General features: G+C 40.0%; 2 long non-coding RNA genes across 3 annotated transcripts; one reads left to right on the top strand and one right to left on the bottom strand.

The window, feature by feature from the left end:
• The first annotated feature begins 1,694 nt into the window (after window positions 1–1,694).
• lncRNA:CR45393 (long non-coding RNA:CR45393) lies at window positions 1,695–2,203 on the top strand. Its single transcript, NR_124976.1, has one exon. It is a non-coding gene; the product is annotated as a long non-coding RNA:CR45393 (long non-coding RNA).
• A 1,077-nt stretch (window positions 2,204–3,280) lies between these two features.
• On the bottom strand, window positions 3,281–15,363 carry lncRNA:CR43174 (long non-coding RNA:CR43174). Of its 2 annotated transcripts, none has more exons than NR_133259.1 (2): window positions 15,050–15,363; window positions 3,281–4,058 (listed from the first exon to the last, which is right to left on the bottom strand). It is a non-coding gene; the product is annotated as a long non-coding RNA:CR43174 (long non-coding RNA). The 2 variants fall into 2 exon arrangements; NR_133260.1 differs by lacking the exon at window positions 3,281–4,058 and adding an exon at window positions 13,823–14,651.
• Window positions 15,364–15,951: the final 588 nt, after the last annotated feature.

Raw genomic sequence — 15,951 nt, 5'->3', positions numbered from 1 at the left:
AGGGGATGACGGCTTTGCAGGGGGCGGTGGAGGGGGGCACCGCTTGATGAGAGCACGCGCTGAAATAAAAAAAAAACTCACGCAACGCGTTTTCGCCCCCTTCTAGCCGTTTCCCCACTCAGCCCCCTCCTCTACGAACTGCACGCGTGCGTACGCATGTGATTCCCGGCCCCTCTCGCTCGCACTACCCGCACCTCTCCCTCTCACACTCATGCTGTCTCACTCCCTAAGCACTCCATATAACCATTGTCGTCAGCGTAGGCCTTTGGTTTTTGGGCATTTTTCCCAAGTATTCTATCTTTTTGGGTATATACAGTCCTATTTACAAATACATTTTAAATTGATTTCTAATTGTTCGATTATTGTATTTTTTAATTAAACCAAATTAGTTTCTCTTATTAACATATTCGATTCCATTTAGGACACTTTTTAGAAACTTATACAACATTGGAATTTAACATTCATTTCATTTCCGATTGCACTAATTAAAGAGCTTTCTACTTATTTTAAAGAATATATTTGTGTTTTACTTCAAGAGGAGAATTTTTTCCGGTAAGGTATTTTTGTTTTAATTTAGAAAATTTCCTTTAAAAAAATTAGAAAATAAAAAATAAAAGCTGTGGTGAAAAATGTAGAAGTGGTACTTTGTTCATTGACCATCAAAAATGTAAAGTATTATTAAAACGTCCAGGGTATTATATGTTTCAGTCCACGCACTCTTATTGGATTTTCGCCTATTTTTTTTTTTTTTTTGGTGCTAAGCCTTTGCTGATATATTCCCGTGGGGGCATTTGGGAGCAGCGTGCGTAAGACAGAGACGGCGACACACTCGCACCAAATAAATAGACTAAATAGCAAATAGCAAAAACAACAAGAGCCGTGAATAGAAGGCAGCGAAAATTCCCGCCAACGAATTTCGATGGCAAATGTATAGAACATTTTTGCGCAGCATATAATAAATTTCATTTATGTGCCGCGTGCTCAGCACCAACCGCTCCCCCTTGCCCCCCCCCTCCCCCCACAGAACACCCTAATGGTTATACATTTTATTTGGAATTATGCACGAGTTGTCCTTGAGGGGCCAGCCTGTGAACTTGCCAGGGGATTTCTGTTCGTGCCCGATTCTACTGGGTTCTGGATCCGTAAATATGGCGATTTATGTTTTCCCCAGCCTGGCGACAGTACTTTTTTTCGCTGTGAAAGGTTCCATAGATTACGGTGCGTGGAATCGATCCGGGAAGTGGGGTAAATTAATAGTTCCGTAGGCAGGCAGCCACTTTTAATGGCGTGAAACCACAACTAATGCTATTAGCAGTTCCAGAGTTCATTCACTTTTACATAGTTACGTTCCGTTGGATATATATATGATAGTATCTCCTTGATCTTCACACCCTAATAGCTTATAACTTTAGATCGTACAAACGGTAATACAAATCAGATAACTTTTCTCGAGCTAGATGAACCTAAGTTATTGTACCTTTAACCATAATATCTGTCAAAAACATTTCTATTCAATATGGCAAAAGTATTTGTTGTGGCCAATAATTGTACTGTAAGCAGTAACTAACTAAATTTAGCAAATTAAATCTAGTAAACTACCAGCACTGCTAAAATATAGAGGAAAAAATAAACAAAAATATACGTTTATAGAGCGAGTACAACAACACGGATGGAAATACGAAGGCAAATATAAACACAACGCGAAATGCGCTTGACATTGAACTTGAACTGCAGTCGACGGCCTGCAGTCGACGTCGCAGTCGGCCGAGCTGATAGCAGTCGGCTACCAGTGGGTGGGAAGGAGACAGACGGCACGAGAGGGGCGTAACGGGCGCCAATGCCAAATGCAGCTGGCGAACGAACCAGGGCGTATACTTAATATTATGAGATGAAGAGGGTTGGAGAGCAGCGTCACCGACGGCCGCAACAACAATGCCATCCATGTAAACCATAATGGAAATTACAAACACAAATTACCCAGAAGAGCGGGACAGAGGATGACTGAATAGAGCGAGAGGCAGAGAGAGTGAGGAGCGGAGGGAAATAGCAGCGATATCGGTGGCGTATGAGTAATTTGCTTTCTTTATAAACTGATTCACAGGGACTGAATTAAAAGTATGAAATATACTTAGTTGACCTTAGATGTGATGTGATTTTTTTAAAGTGAACTAAGATATGGCAGGAAAAGATAAGCGGTCGCGTTAGTTTATGGGAAATTGTGTTTATTTTAAAATTATATTGTTGCACTTATGACAGAAAGATTTGGTATTCAATAAAGCCTTAAGCCTTTACGCCTTAAAGAAAATCTTGACGTGTCCCTTAATTTGTTAAAAATTATTTGTTTAATATTTACCTAAAATTCTTGTTGATTCTTTCGAACATTTATTAATTTAAAGACATGTGATAACCCAAAATTGGGCAATGCATATGTACAATGAGGATAATCGTAAGGGCTCTTATTTACTTCGAGTGCCAATTCTGTATTTTAAAACAACGTTACAGGTTGCTTTGAAAAACCTCTGGATAAGCTGCTTGACCATCACAGCCACTTGATCCCAAATCCTGACTGCCATCGACAGCAGGCCATGTTAACCCTTTGTTGCCCGCATAAGCATTTGATGGGCTCCGTTGGGGATGGTCGTAAAAATCAAGCGGTTGGAGGCACTGCAAACACAATAAATGTGCCAAAAAGTTTGGAGTGCCTTAAAATATGCTAAGCGCGCAAATTACACACAACAGGAGCACAGTGGTTGGAGCACGAGTGGTAGCCCGAATGGCATTGACAGCTGCCAAGGTCATGCTGACAAGTGTTGCACGCGCCTGCCCACGGGGTCAAAGGTCCCTCCCCTTCCTGGGCCGAGTTTTCCATTTACTTTTCATGCCCCGGTCCCTCATTTCCATCCCCTATTTTTCATCTTATTCTTCTCCTCACTTGATTACCGACACGCGCTCCATTTTATATGCCCCCCATTTATATCTTGGGTAGCGTGTGTGGTGGCTAAGTGATTTCTGATTTTAAGCAAATTTATTTTGAGACACTTCCCTCGATTTGTTTTGTTTGCTTGCTGAGTAGTGTAAACAGAATTAGAAATCCTGCTGATATTTCTTGGCTTTTTAAAAATGTTTGCGCCTCTGTGTCAACGGAATGGCAATATCCACTGATTCAAAACGTGTTGTGGCCCAGAGTTTCCTTATTTACAGCTAAATTCCCACAGAAGAATGCAATATATATTAGTAAGCATCACTGATAAAATTGAAAGCAACAAAAAAAATGTCTTTTATTTAATTTTTGCTATTTATTTTATTTTTATTCCAATCATATCATATACTAGAGATTTATATATGAAAAAGCAACAATTCAAAACTTTTGCTTTGCTAAATATTTAACTGAATTTACTAGCAGTTCTTCTAGTTCAAGATGTTAAGTTTCTATTTCCAGAGATTAGCCCAATTTATCCCCTGTGGATATTCCATTCATCCTTGTGCAATCAGCAGAGCAGCCACATCGAGTGCTCTGGAAATCTCCTTCAGAAAGGTCAAAGGCAACGCCGCAGCATCCTGGGAGAGCAGAAACGAGGAGCAAAGGACGCCCAAAGCTTAGCAAACAAATTGGGTTGAGGACTTTCGGGGTTCGACGACAGCGACGACGAGATACGACGCGTGGTTTGTATTGAAATGTCCTTGGCAATAACATTGCATGCCTGGTGGTTTCAGCTGGGACCAACTGGCAGTCCCCAGACCGGGACTCAAACCCGGACCCATCCACATCACACTACCAATCCCTCTCCACCCACATCCCTATTTCCGTTCCTGTCCCGTTATCTGCCACGTGCCACGTGGGTGCAGGATAGGTGGGCGGTGGTGCTCGACTTGCTTGATTGCTTATTTACACGTGGCGCTCATTCGGGAATTCGAGACACCAACTCGGCCCCATCCGTTTTCTGGGTTCTTGGGTTTTCGGTGAGTGCGACTCCTACGCTCATTCAACAATACCCGTCCTGGAGTTCCAAAGCGTGGACAATGGCGTAGTGAATAGCTCGGTTGTAAATTGGTCCTGTCTAGAAGAGAAGCAAGTAGTTACGTTATTTGGCTTAGCTCAATAAGATAGTATATATTTATCTGAATATAAAAGTGAAATCGGTTGATAATGGTGAATACTTAAATATCTCATTGTTTTATAATAAGAACATGTATACTTTGAATTAAAATATTCAAATATTATTATTATTTACACATTTCACATTGAAGTAATTGGTCTTACTAATTGTTAAATGGATTTCCTCGATTAAGTATTAAGCAGCAGTGCTAGAAACACTGCACAGAGTCAACTCCAATTGACGAGCGATTGTTGGCCAAGACCCACATGAAGTTGCCTTCATCCCAGCTGCCTGCTGGAGTCCAGTTAATAAGAATTCCACACCAAGTGGCCAGTCCTGTTGGAGGCCCCTTGCGGCGATTCCAGTTAATTTTACAAATATTAAGCAAATATGGGCGCCGCGCGCAAACATCCAAACACCCAATTCCGCCCCTTTTGAGGCCACGCTCCGCTTGCCTTTCGGTTTGTAGGGTCGGCTGCCAAGGCAAATAACCGCATGGAAAAGCAACAAAACACACGCGCTTCAGCCCCACGGAAACCCACACAAGCCAATAACCCAGAGCGTTTTGCTATTTACACAATTACAGCAACGAAGTGCCCTCTCCTCCTCCATGGACATGAAATTGCGTCGGGAATTCTGTGGAGGAAATTTTACGAGAGTTCGCATTTCGATGAGGAATCCCGGACTGGGCGAAGCCATCGCCTCTAAGCCCCTTTTTTTATCGAGGACTCAAGGTCAAAGTTGAGAGCTGGCCATAAAAACAAAGACGGCTGATGAAACAACAAAGTCCTTTCCCAAAGAGCAGGAAAATAACTAATATCTACTAATTTTAGAAACTTGAATGATTTATAGCCTGGACTTCTGGAATCTTTTTATATCCTAGAATATTGTATCACATAAGTCAAAATTACGAAAGAACTGAGCGCAGAATCTGCTGACGTTTTACTTCAAAGTACTTATCAGGATATAAAATTAGGACATCAGGACTATTCAAAAAATGAAATCCCCACAAAAGCTGCATCACTTTCAGGAAATGGGTATTTCTGGCACTTAAAACAATTTGAAAATGGGTTCTTTGAAAATTAAAAAACAATAGAAAGTCGACAACAGATATACTACATATACTACAAAAAGCGAAGTGAAGGGACACATTTACTGATAAGGGTTGAACAGGGATAAAGTGACATTGCCAGAAGGAGATATGAGAAACTTTATTTGTAAAAGTTTTTGAACTCACTACATCATCTGCATGTAATTTGGCATTGGAGGCAGAAATCAGATCAGGCATTCCCATGCAAAATGTGTTTTAAAATGTATTTTTGTAACTTCCAGCGCGAGACCTTCGATGCAACTTATGCAACACGAAGGCCACTTATGTCTCGGTTTTGAACTGGCACATGGCAAAATGCGAAATTATAGTTCTATATTCCGGCTATGTAAAATAAATCAAATTACGCATAAAATCTCAGTTCATGAGCGGACGAACAAAGTACCGAGTGGGGGGATCAGATACATTTCATCTGACCGTGCTGGGATAAATATTTAAATTCGCTGCTCGGACACTCAGTCTCTTATTACGTCCGATACTTTGATGGCGATCATTGATTCGTTCCGAAGGTGGGGGATTTTGTTTGCTTTTGTTGCGTTGATAAATGAAGACACTTTATGATCGTCTGACGACGTGAGTTATATGCCAAGTTGCCTTCCACCTTGTGCGTAAGAACAATTATATGGGAAAATCAGCTAACAACAACTGAACAACTAATGGAAAATCTGTTCTGGAGGAAATATACGAATTTCTCAAGTGACTAGCTTCAATTCCAGGGAATTATAAAGGGGTTGAATCATTTTGCTGTTCTAGCAAAAATTACTAAACAAGTCTATGTGGTGAATTGGTTAAAGAATTAGTCATAAGAAAACTTATTAATTGTATACATTATCATCGGACCTAGGACAATTGCCTCAGGTCCTTCATAAAATCGAATATTTTATTTTTAACTTCATTCAATCAATTGCAAATCAGTCCTCGGATGTACAATAAATTCCACATTATTCCGCACTGCCCTGTTGACGGGGGGTATAAATTAAACTCTATTATACGTAACTTTTTTATTTATTTCATTGACTGTTTCCTGTCGCACTCGATTTTCGAATGCATTAAACACTTCTAGGGGATCAAGTGATCGCTATATTCATTTTATTCAATGTTGCTGCGATGGATTATGGATAGAGGGGCCGGGACAAGGTGACGTTGGCATATTGAACAGCACTTCCTGAATGGATAAGACATGGAAGACCCATGACATTGAAAATGTTTGCCGTAGCTTTGCATTGCTAATAGAAACGTTGGGCCAAACATCCACCTACTTACTATATTTCTCCCCTATTTTTTCCCGTTCTTTCTTCTCAAGCCCCTTTTTTTTGCTTTTTGATTTTTATATTTGATGCCTCAGTCTGTCAAATAGTATGCGCATTTTTTATTGCTCCGATGTCCTTGGCAAGTAGAACAGTTCGGAGACTGGCGGCGCCATATCCGTATTCCCAGCCCCAAGTCTCTTCCTTATCTGCCCACCCCAATCCCCAAAAAAAAGCCCCTAGTGTCGTCTGTCGCCAGTCATTTATCGGTGGCAACAGTTGGTTGCCATCCTCTATTCACTAATGTCTCTCTAAAAAGAGCGAAGGGAATGAAGTAGGAGCAGCCATAAAAGAGGGCGGCGCCCTAAGCTCTCGAACGACGACAAGGACGACTGTCAATGGGTTTATTTATAAGGCCATAACCCGTCGAGGAGTTTACTTTGGTCTGACATCCTTCAGATTTCCTTTGCCTGCTTTCGTTTGACAAAATTATTACCTGCACATAACCAAAATAAACATGAAAGGAGTTGGTCTTGATTATAGGGATGAAAGTTCATGAGGATTCAATTAATAATCGATATAAAATCAACAAATACCATTCAATGTATTTGAGAATAAAGATCATAAAGATCAGGGTCTAAGCTGCCGTTTAGAACGAAACACATCATGATCTATTATTTAAACAAGTAATAAAGCAAAGTATATAAACGGAACTGAATGCATGTTGTTCGTCGTCTCGTGGAGAGTGAAAATTGCATTGCTTGTCAACATAAACCCATTTTCAAGTGTGTCGCCGGCATCTTCCCTTGGCGGGGCGTGGCGACCCAGCCCATTTCTCCTTAAAAATGCATCAGACGCAGAAGTGGCAATTGGCGTACAGGAATTTTAATGGGGCCTCCATAATGACAGTCCAAAACCGAAAAGAAACTAAAACACCCACAACAATATGATGGCGCCGTAAACATTGTAAACGCCTACGCTAAATAATTACAGACTATCAGCTAGTCGAAAAGTGCACAGAGAGAAAATATAAAAATATAATGGCCATTCAGCCACATAGTAAACCATTTAAATAAAACTACTATTGCACAAATTATAACATACGTTTTTGAGGGACTCGCAAGTACATTAAATGATTTGAGATGGCCTCCGCAATGTGAATATTAATATGTATGTGCCAGTAGCATATATTTATATGTATTTATGCAAAATACAAACTTTTTTTTGTGTGGACAAATGTGAAGGAGCGAGTGGTGGTGGAAAATTGACCCAAGCCGAATTGAGGCACTCTGGAATACGACGCATTTAGGGAAAGGCAATGGGCCCAGCCCAACTAATTTTCGGGGTAATGAGGATACCGACGACCTTGAACTGCCAACGAGTGGGGAGAAAGAGTCAGACAGACAATGAATAGATGTGGGTGGTTGAGTTCTGGGTAGCCAGAAAATTGATTGATGGGTGGTGGGTGGCTGGGCCCACCGAAATATTAACCTTTCTTTACCTGATATTAGGCTGCATATTTTAGCCCACGCGAACATAAGCAATGGGCGGGGTTCTTTGAAGGGCAACGCCCAAAACCACCCAACATAAAATGGCCTCAGTCCCATCAACTGATGAAATTGCGCATCGGGCAACTCCAGTGTCCCACCGGCTCCTTCCACAAAGCGCTCTTTATGTTATTAGGCCCTGTAACCTTCGGCTTATTTTGTTTAACTCGAATACACCCACCTCACATCGGCCGAAATGCCCTCGTTTACATACATAATTGCTGGCATACGCGGCGTATACGTGACAATGTCTTCAACACTCCCCATCCTTGGCACCATTTTGTCCGAGTGAAACCACCCCCGATGATGTGAGCCTGCCGCAAATACATTCTTTTGGGGTCCTGAGCAAAGCTCGGCGTTTTTATATCCCCATTTCGAAGCCCGGCGAGCTTATAAGCTTTTCCTATTTACATTTGATTGCAGATTTTATGCGTGAATTGAGGTCGCCTTCTGGAGCGGCTGGAGTTCGAAACCCGACCCGGATTTTGGCAGTAAATGGTAGCCATCGCTCATCCCATAAAGCTTACAATTTATCAAGCACGAGTGCATCGTGATATCCCTGTACTTGTCATCATAAAATAATAAATAAATGTTCGAGCAAATATAAAAGAATTCGTCTTAAGTTTGACAGAGCAGAGAAAATGAATCCTTAAGCTACATAAATCGGAAAGCTAATAATTTTGTAACATCCAAATCGTTTACCTCTTAAGCTGACCCATAAAGGAAATGTATCCGACTTGTAAAAGATACATATATGGAAGATAAAGTAAAGACAGCCGTTTAGTTCTGAAATTTGAAAAAGATCTTTAATTGGATTTTTTTTAAAATAAAATATATATATTTTTGTAATAACTGATCAGCTGATAAGGAGAAGAGAAAACATATGAAACGATCTCCTCCCCAACATAAACAATCCAAAATCATACACCCAACTTTTATGATTAGCAGAGGCTTAGGGTCGTCAAATTTAGCTATTAACTATAGCGGGCAGGCCAATAAATACACGAAAAAGCGTACAATAATGTGAGCGCAAGTGCATGAATATCAAACTGAACGCTCATAAATAAGATAATTTCACTTTTTGCTGTGCCACGACTACTGCCAGTATGCAACAAACACACTGCAAAACAAAAAACAAAATGCCAAAACCAAAAATAAACGACATTAACTGGCTCTAAGCGCCATCAATTTGTTACACCAAGGAAAAAGTGGTAAGAAGGGGGGCCAACCAGGTTGGTACGACCCAATTTCTGTGTGCGGACCGCAACATTTCTGGAAATTCACTTTCTTTGCATTCGAGCCGAAGTTTCTCTCGCCCAGAGTTCACTCAACTCCAACTCCCTTTCCTCTAGCGATAATTTAAATGTCCAAATATCAAATAATTGACATTCGCTACCATTTCCCCCACAAAAACACTTTCCACGCCACTCGAGCGCACAAAAAAAAACAAAAAAACAAAAGACTCTTCGCTGACCCAGAAAGTGCGGCGCGCAAACCCGTTTGGGCCAAAAGAAATGCAACAAAAACAAGGCAACTTTAAAATAAATGGAGTACACTTTCGCTTATGAAAACGAAAGTCAACGGACTTTGCAAGAAAACCGAAGCGCACCAGTGAAATGATGGAGAAATTTGTCAGCCCTGAGAGTAGCGTCTGAAAATCGCGCGCATTTTTAGCGCCCCTGAAAAACGCACTGAGCACGCGACTTTTTGCAAAACTGACCCCATTTCCATATCGCAAACATTGAAAGCAAAATAAAAAAAAAATAAATTGTGAGCCAGCCGGCCATAAATATTTTGGAGGTTTCCCACATAAAATGTGCCATGTTTAGTCTCAGTTTATGTAAAAATCGAAGCGAACAAAACACAACTGAAATTGCGACCGAAACTGTAAATGATTTTTGCTTTGTTAACCTTAAATCAAGGCGAAAACTATTTCAGTTAACTGCAAAGCAATTTGTGAATTAGTTGTGGCGACATTTGTTTTTCGAGTGGGTCGCGAGGGGGGCTTAAAGTATTTTGGTAGTCATCGATGACAGAAGTTCAGGGCGATCAGTCAATGCACAGCAAAAAATTTAGGTATTCTTAGTCACAGATTTTGTAAGAACTATCGTAGCTTGATATTAAAAAATGCCTTCGTTTGTTGGAAATTTAGAAAGGTTTAAACAGAAGTTATTCAAATTAGCTGTACTTTTGTAACATTTTGGTCTGCTCACAGATTGATTGAAACTATTTTGACAAACTTTATAGTTACCAAGATATAAGTAAACACAATTCTTGAGTCAAAAATTAGTTTTAAGCTGCCCCAAGAGTTTGCGGTCATCTTTTTTGTCGTCCACTCATCCTCGGCTCGCTTTGCTGGCCTCCAATTGACTGACTCAGTGCTTTAGGCCGTTTTTCGTTCGGTTAATGAACAGCAATTATAAATGTTTGGATTTTTAATTCGCAGCCTCACGTGAGGCTACTTGGGGAAGTCAATAACCTGCGCTGCTTAGCCCTAAAAGTTTCTCTTGGCTCCGAAACTCAAAATGCCCCCAACATAAGCGTCTGCGCCTGCGCAACGGCCGACAGCGAAAGTGAAACTCTTTGGGGGTTTTTGAACTTCGCGAGGAAAGAGATCCATAAGATTCACGACGGCCCATAAGTAGCCCCTGCGCGTAACTGGAGCGGAACCAAAATTTTACTTTCTTTTCACATGCTGCACTCGAAAGAAAGGCTGCATGCTGAAATATGTATGTAAGAGTTGTATTCGAAGGAAAAGGGGGACAAAAATGTCAATGAACGCTGGAAACGAAAGCGCCGTCTGCTAACCCAATTGAGGGGACAACTTTTGGTTTCAGTTACTTTCGGCTTCTTTAGTTTGTTAATTTTTGCGTACGTGTATTTCCTTTTAGTTTCGCTGATTTGGCAGCGATTTTTTATGCTCTCGGCGTGCCTTGCCACTGAAAAAAAGAAAAAAAAAAACGCCAAAAAAGGTCAGAGACAATTAGCAAGTGTCGTTCGAGGCGGGCAAACACCCACTCCTTCAGTCCCCCACTCCGCCGGCTCCTACGGGCCAAGTCGTCGCCATTGGCCATTGGCCATGTCCCATGAGCCAAGCTCAATGCTCGGCGAGCGCGACAAACCAACAACAACAACAAGCCGGCGATCTGTGTGTGCTTGAATAACCTCATAATTGCCGCCGAGGGTCTTTGCAATGAATTATGCGAATTAACCTCAAATGCACGCGTACTGAAAAGCGTTTGCTGTTCATGAACATGAAACAATTTGCTGTGCCGCTAGCCTTTTGGCAAGTTCAGACCAAAGGTCTCGGTTAAAGCGCCTAGCTTCCCAAAGATTGGCAAAATAGATCGCATGCTGGCCTAGAAAAAAATTTGTATTAAGATATTTATTAGGATGTAGCCCTCAATTTATTAAAATCTTGCACTTCATTCGATAAAATCCAAAACTTTATGGATTTTCATATTGCTTTATTGATATTAAGTACTACCATACAGAGAAATATATTGAATTTAGTATAAAAATTTGGTTTCCAACGACTGCGTCGTTGTTATACTTTTAAATAATTAGTTCTGGTTGAATTAAATTTAAATTTAAATTTATTTTAATTATTCTGATGGTTAATACATAGTTATATGCCCAGTTCATTGGCCCATCTTGCTTAATCTGCTCTTAATCAACGTTTATTACATATCCCAAGTGGCAAAGAAGTTAAGGGAAAAATACCATTTCATATAATAGATACATAATATATACAGATGTATATTTCTGTAAGAAACTCGTGCCGCGCATTAAGTTGCTGCGCATGCGCGACAGGCAATCAGAGCGGGAAAGAGCTAGAGCTGGAGAAAGAGAAAGAAAAAGAGATGGTAGAGCCGCCGCTTGAAATGAAATTGAAAGCAAAAGCGAAAGTGTATTTCTTTCTTTTTCTTCTATTATTTTTGTCTTGTTTTCTTTGCCTCACTTTACCGGCCACAATTCTTCAAATTTCTTTCGTTTTGTCAACGGTTTTCACTTTTAACCATATTGAATGCTTTTTTTTCAGCCCGAACAGAGAAGTCTGATCATTAATAATGACAATTTGTTAGACAACAATTGATGAAAGCCATCGACATCTCAATAATGAGAGTGAAATTTTCATTTCCAGTGATTGGTGTTGGTTGACCTCGTTTTTGGCAGCTCCGAAAAGTTCAAAAGTTTAACGGCAAGCAAAGAAACTGGCATTCGAATTAAAAATCAGCGTTTGGAGCCAAGGAAAGTGTTGCAGAATTCTTAAAAAAAAAAAGAAGAGAGAGGGAGTAGAAAATAAGAGTTTCTTTTCAGCCGACTTTTGGCTCTGCCATTAATTGAGTTAATTATGCCAGAAGTTGAAATGGTGTTACATGGGGAGTTATTTTCATTTCGCTTTTGTTTCTCTTTTTGTGAATGGAGTAAGCAGACCAAGAATTTGTAATTCGCCTGGTAAAAGTGTACTTCATTTTGCCCTTTCCTTGGGTTAATTAATACTCTGGGGATTGGGGTTGATTTGCAGCCGAGTACAAAATGCTAATTTGGAGAAATTATTGTAAGAACCATACCAGCGGGATCCTTTATATATTGCCTTGAATTGGATACACGAAATATTCCAAGTGGCATAAATTAACATTTCAAGGAAATACAAATTTGCATCTGACAACTCAAGCTGGGCAATTTTACTTATTAAAATTTTGTATAATTGAATCAATATAAAACTATATTTAAAATTAATTATTACTTACCAATGGGTTGAATTGAAATTGAACTCAAATTCGTATATTTAAAGTATTAACTTATATCCTAATATAAAACCAAATGATTGCTCAATTTACTTATTTCTTAGCCATTTAATATCGTTAATGTTGTGGCCCCATTGACATGATTTACTTGGATTTTCCCAGCCCCTCTCTCCTTTCACTAGCTATGCAAAACATTGCACCTTGTGCAGATTGCAGTGACTTTCACTCGTTGCTGACCCAGAAACTGCAGTGACACGTTGCTTAACTTGGCCAATAAGCAAGCATTCAGGCAAGACGCAAATACGAAGGCATTTATGCAAGCGCATAAAAACTGCAACTGCTGGTTGGCCGAAAAGGATGGCCATAAAAAACCAAGAAAACGATACGGAAATGAAGATGTCTCGACATCCTGTTCCCCACTTAGCGCCCCTGAGATCCACCATCCCAAATGCCCGATCTGCATTATCCCAGAGCAGCCGGCAAACTTTCTTAATGACCCTCACGGTCATCGATGAGCGGCAGTAAAAGTTCACTGGCTCCGACACTCAGGTAGACACTAGAGGCATTTAAAACGACATTAAGTTTTTAGATCGCGTTCTGGCAGCTGTCCAGGCCAACACTTATTATCCTATGCCGATTAACAGTCCAATCAACTGTCGAAGACAATTTTCATCGCTTTCATTTTCCACGCCAATGCCGCGCTGCCCAAATAGAAAATAACCGAATCCCAAAATCTTTGCATCTCTCCATTAAAAGCAATTTAATGTTTGCTACAATAAGCACGAACCAAATAAACGAAGCCGAACTCGACAAGAAATTGAGACATAGCCAACGAAAGTTCAACACTTTCTTTTCCTTTCTTTGGGGTGGGGACGTTGGGGGCATTGTCAAACAGTGGCAAGTTCAAACTCTCGTTTTGGGTAGGTGGCTGCCAGCAATTACCCGTTCCGAAAAGAGAAACAAATCAGTGAAACTATAACATGTCGATCCCACATAATAAATCATCGAAGAAGTACCCTATTCGTATGTATATCTTCATCATGTATCAATTCGCAATAAAATATTTAAAGTTGAATTTTCCAAAGTTTTAATACTGATTAAAAGTTAAAAAGCAAGTAATAATTTAGAAATCAAAATAGTTGGGACAAAATAGTTGGTTGTCGTCTTTGTTGGCTTTGCATTACCCTGCCAAAGAAAGGCATTCAAATGGCGATCCCCGAAAAGAAAGTGAAAAATGTTGCAACAACGGCAACAGCTCTATAAGACAACCGTAAGCCCCTCAACGGCCAAAGGGTGCAAGAGGGAGAGAGAGATGTTTGGATGACAGGGATGGACATATGCACGTAAAAGAAAGTGAGGTTGAGTGCGGATTGTAGGGCCCGGCGAGGTGTCATTGCTCCGGATTGAGTTCAATGGGGTTTGTTGAACTGGCCCCGACTCTTGGACATATATATTGGACATACATACATACATATATTCCGAATTTGAATGATTTTCACCGACAGCAGCGATCGGCAAAAAGTGAGAGTTGGACCGAGTAGGCAAATCGAGAGATTTGAATGCCTATTGGGGTCACCCAGTCACCAGTCTCCATTCGGAGTTGGGGCCCAACTCCGTGTTTCCAGACTAATGAAGATCTTTATCGGCCGCCGATCATGATGTATAATTTTTCTATGAAACACTCTTCACAGTTTCTTGGCACTCATGCTGCTTCTGTTGCCGCTTGTTTTCTGTTTGGGCAGTGACGCATTTTCGGGCTAAAAACTTTCTTCGGATCTCCGGTCTCTGAAAGAGGTCAGTGAACGTTTGCCGGAGAAAATCTCAAAAGCAGGGTGAAAAGGGCATGGTCTGGGCATATCGTATAACAAGCCAATTGAGACCACAAAGGAGGTAACAGATGCCTGAAAAAAAAAGGTGCAGGAGTTACGCTTCAAATTGGGATTAGTCTTGCTTTTTTTGAGACCAAAAAGTATCTGGTTACTAACTTCGACATGACCATGAACTTTCAGAACAAGCGTGGGGATGATTCCTTGATAGAATATTGGTAAGAATGTTATTTATGATGAACGCATTTTGAACAATTTAAAAATTGTAATGTGTTAACCAATCTAAAGTCGAAATTCTGAATTGTGTAAAATTAAAAGAGACTTGGAATTCTTTGTAAAACCATATGATTACCTCGTACGATCTATGAATTTTGTTCTTAAAGTCATGTTACCCATTTTTTTAAGTTCTGTATCTAGATACAAGATGTATCTAGATACAACGATTGCTTTTCATTCATAAACTGTTGATTTACCTGCTTCACTTTCAGTGGAATTCCATCTGTCTTGGATAAGGAAGTCATATTCATTTGGATACCCCGCCTTTACTTCACTCCTTATCTAACTCAATCGCCTAGCGACACTGGCGAGTTCTAATGAAACTGAATTTGACCCACATTTAATTTCATTCCGGACTACGAACTGCTTCCAAATTTCCCACGCTGCACATGGGCCAATGGACTGACCAAGTGTTAAGTTCGTAATATTCCCTGGAATCGGGAACCACACAGCGAGCACATGACCAGAACCCGACGAAAATGTTTACTTCACAGTTTCGTTGTCTGTTTTTGTAAGCTGCTCCGTTTGAGTGTTTTTAATTCAGTTAAATTAAGCACAGCTTGCTTTTATCTGGTCATAATAAAGTTTTATGTAATTCGCGCTCGGTTTGCCTGCGCCGATTTTTCAAGGTTTCAGCAATTATCCAAATGTGGCAGAGTCAACGGGACTGGTTTCCAGGAAGTTATGTTATATGGGGAACATTTAAAGTAAACAAACACCAGCTTGAAATAAAAATTTTATAAAGATTTTTTAAAGAACCATTTTGTAACACCCTTATAAGTGATAAGTGATATACATTTCTTAAAAGAAATCAACCAATATTGTATGTATTATCTATATCTACATATATTGTATATCTATTGAAATCCAGCTTGCTGTTATAATGACTTTATACTAGATATGTTTATATTTAGAAAAATATTAATCTAGATTTAGATTTTCTGGAAGAATTACTCATAAATATTTTCAAAATGTTACCTGTTACCTGTGCTTTGTAAATTTCCAATTTAAATTGTATTTTTTTTTTTGTATTTTTGTATATATTGCTGAAATAATAGCAAAACTGAAATAGCTTCTGAAAGAGTAGTTCTTCAGCCAA

This window comes from Drosophila melanogaster, chromosome 3L (assembly GCF_000001215.4).
Source record: "Drosophila melanogaster chromosome 3L".
NCBI classification, from domain to species: domain Eukaryota; kingdom Metazoa; phylum Arthropoda; class Insecta; order Diptera; family Drosophilidae; genus Drosophila; species Drosophila melanogaster.
The sequence above is the reverse complement of the archived record's forward strand: the minus strand, read 5'-3'. Positions and strand labels throughout refer to the sequence as shown.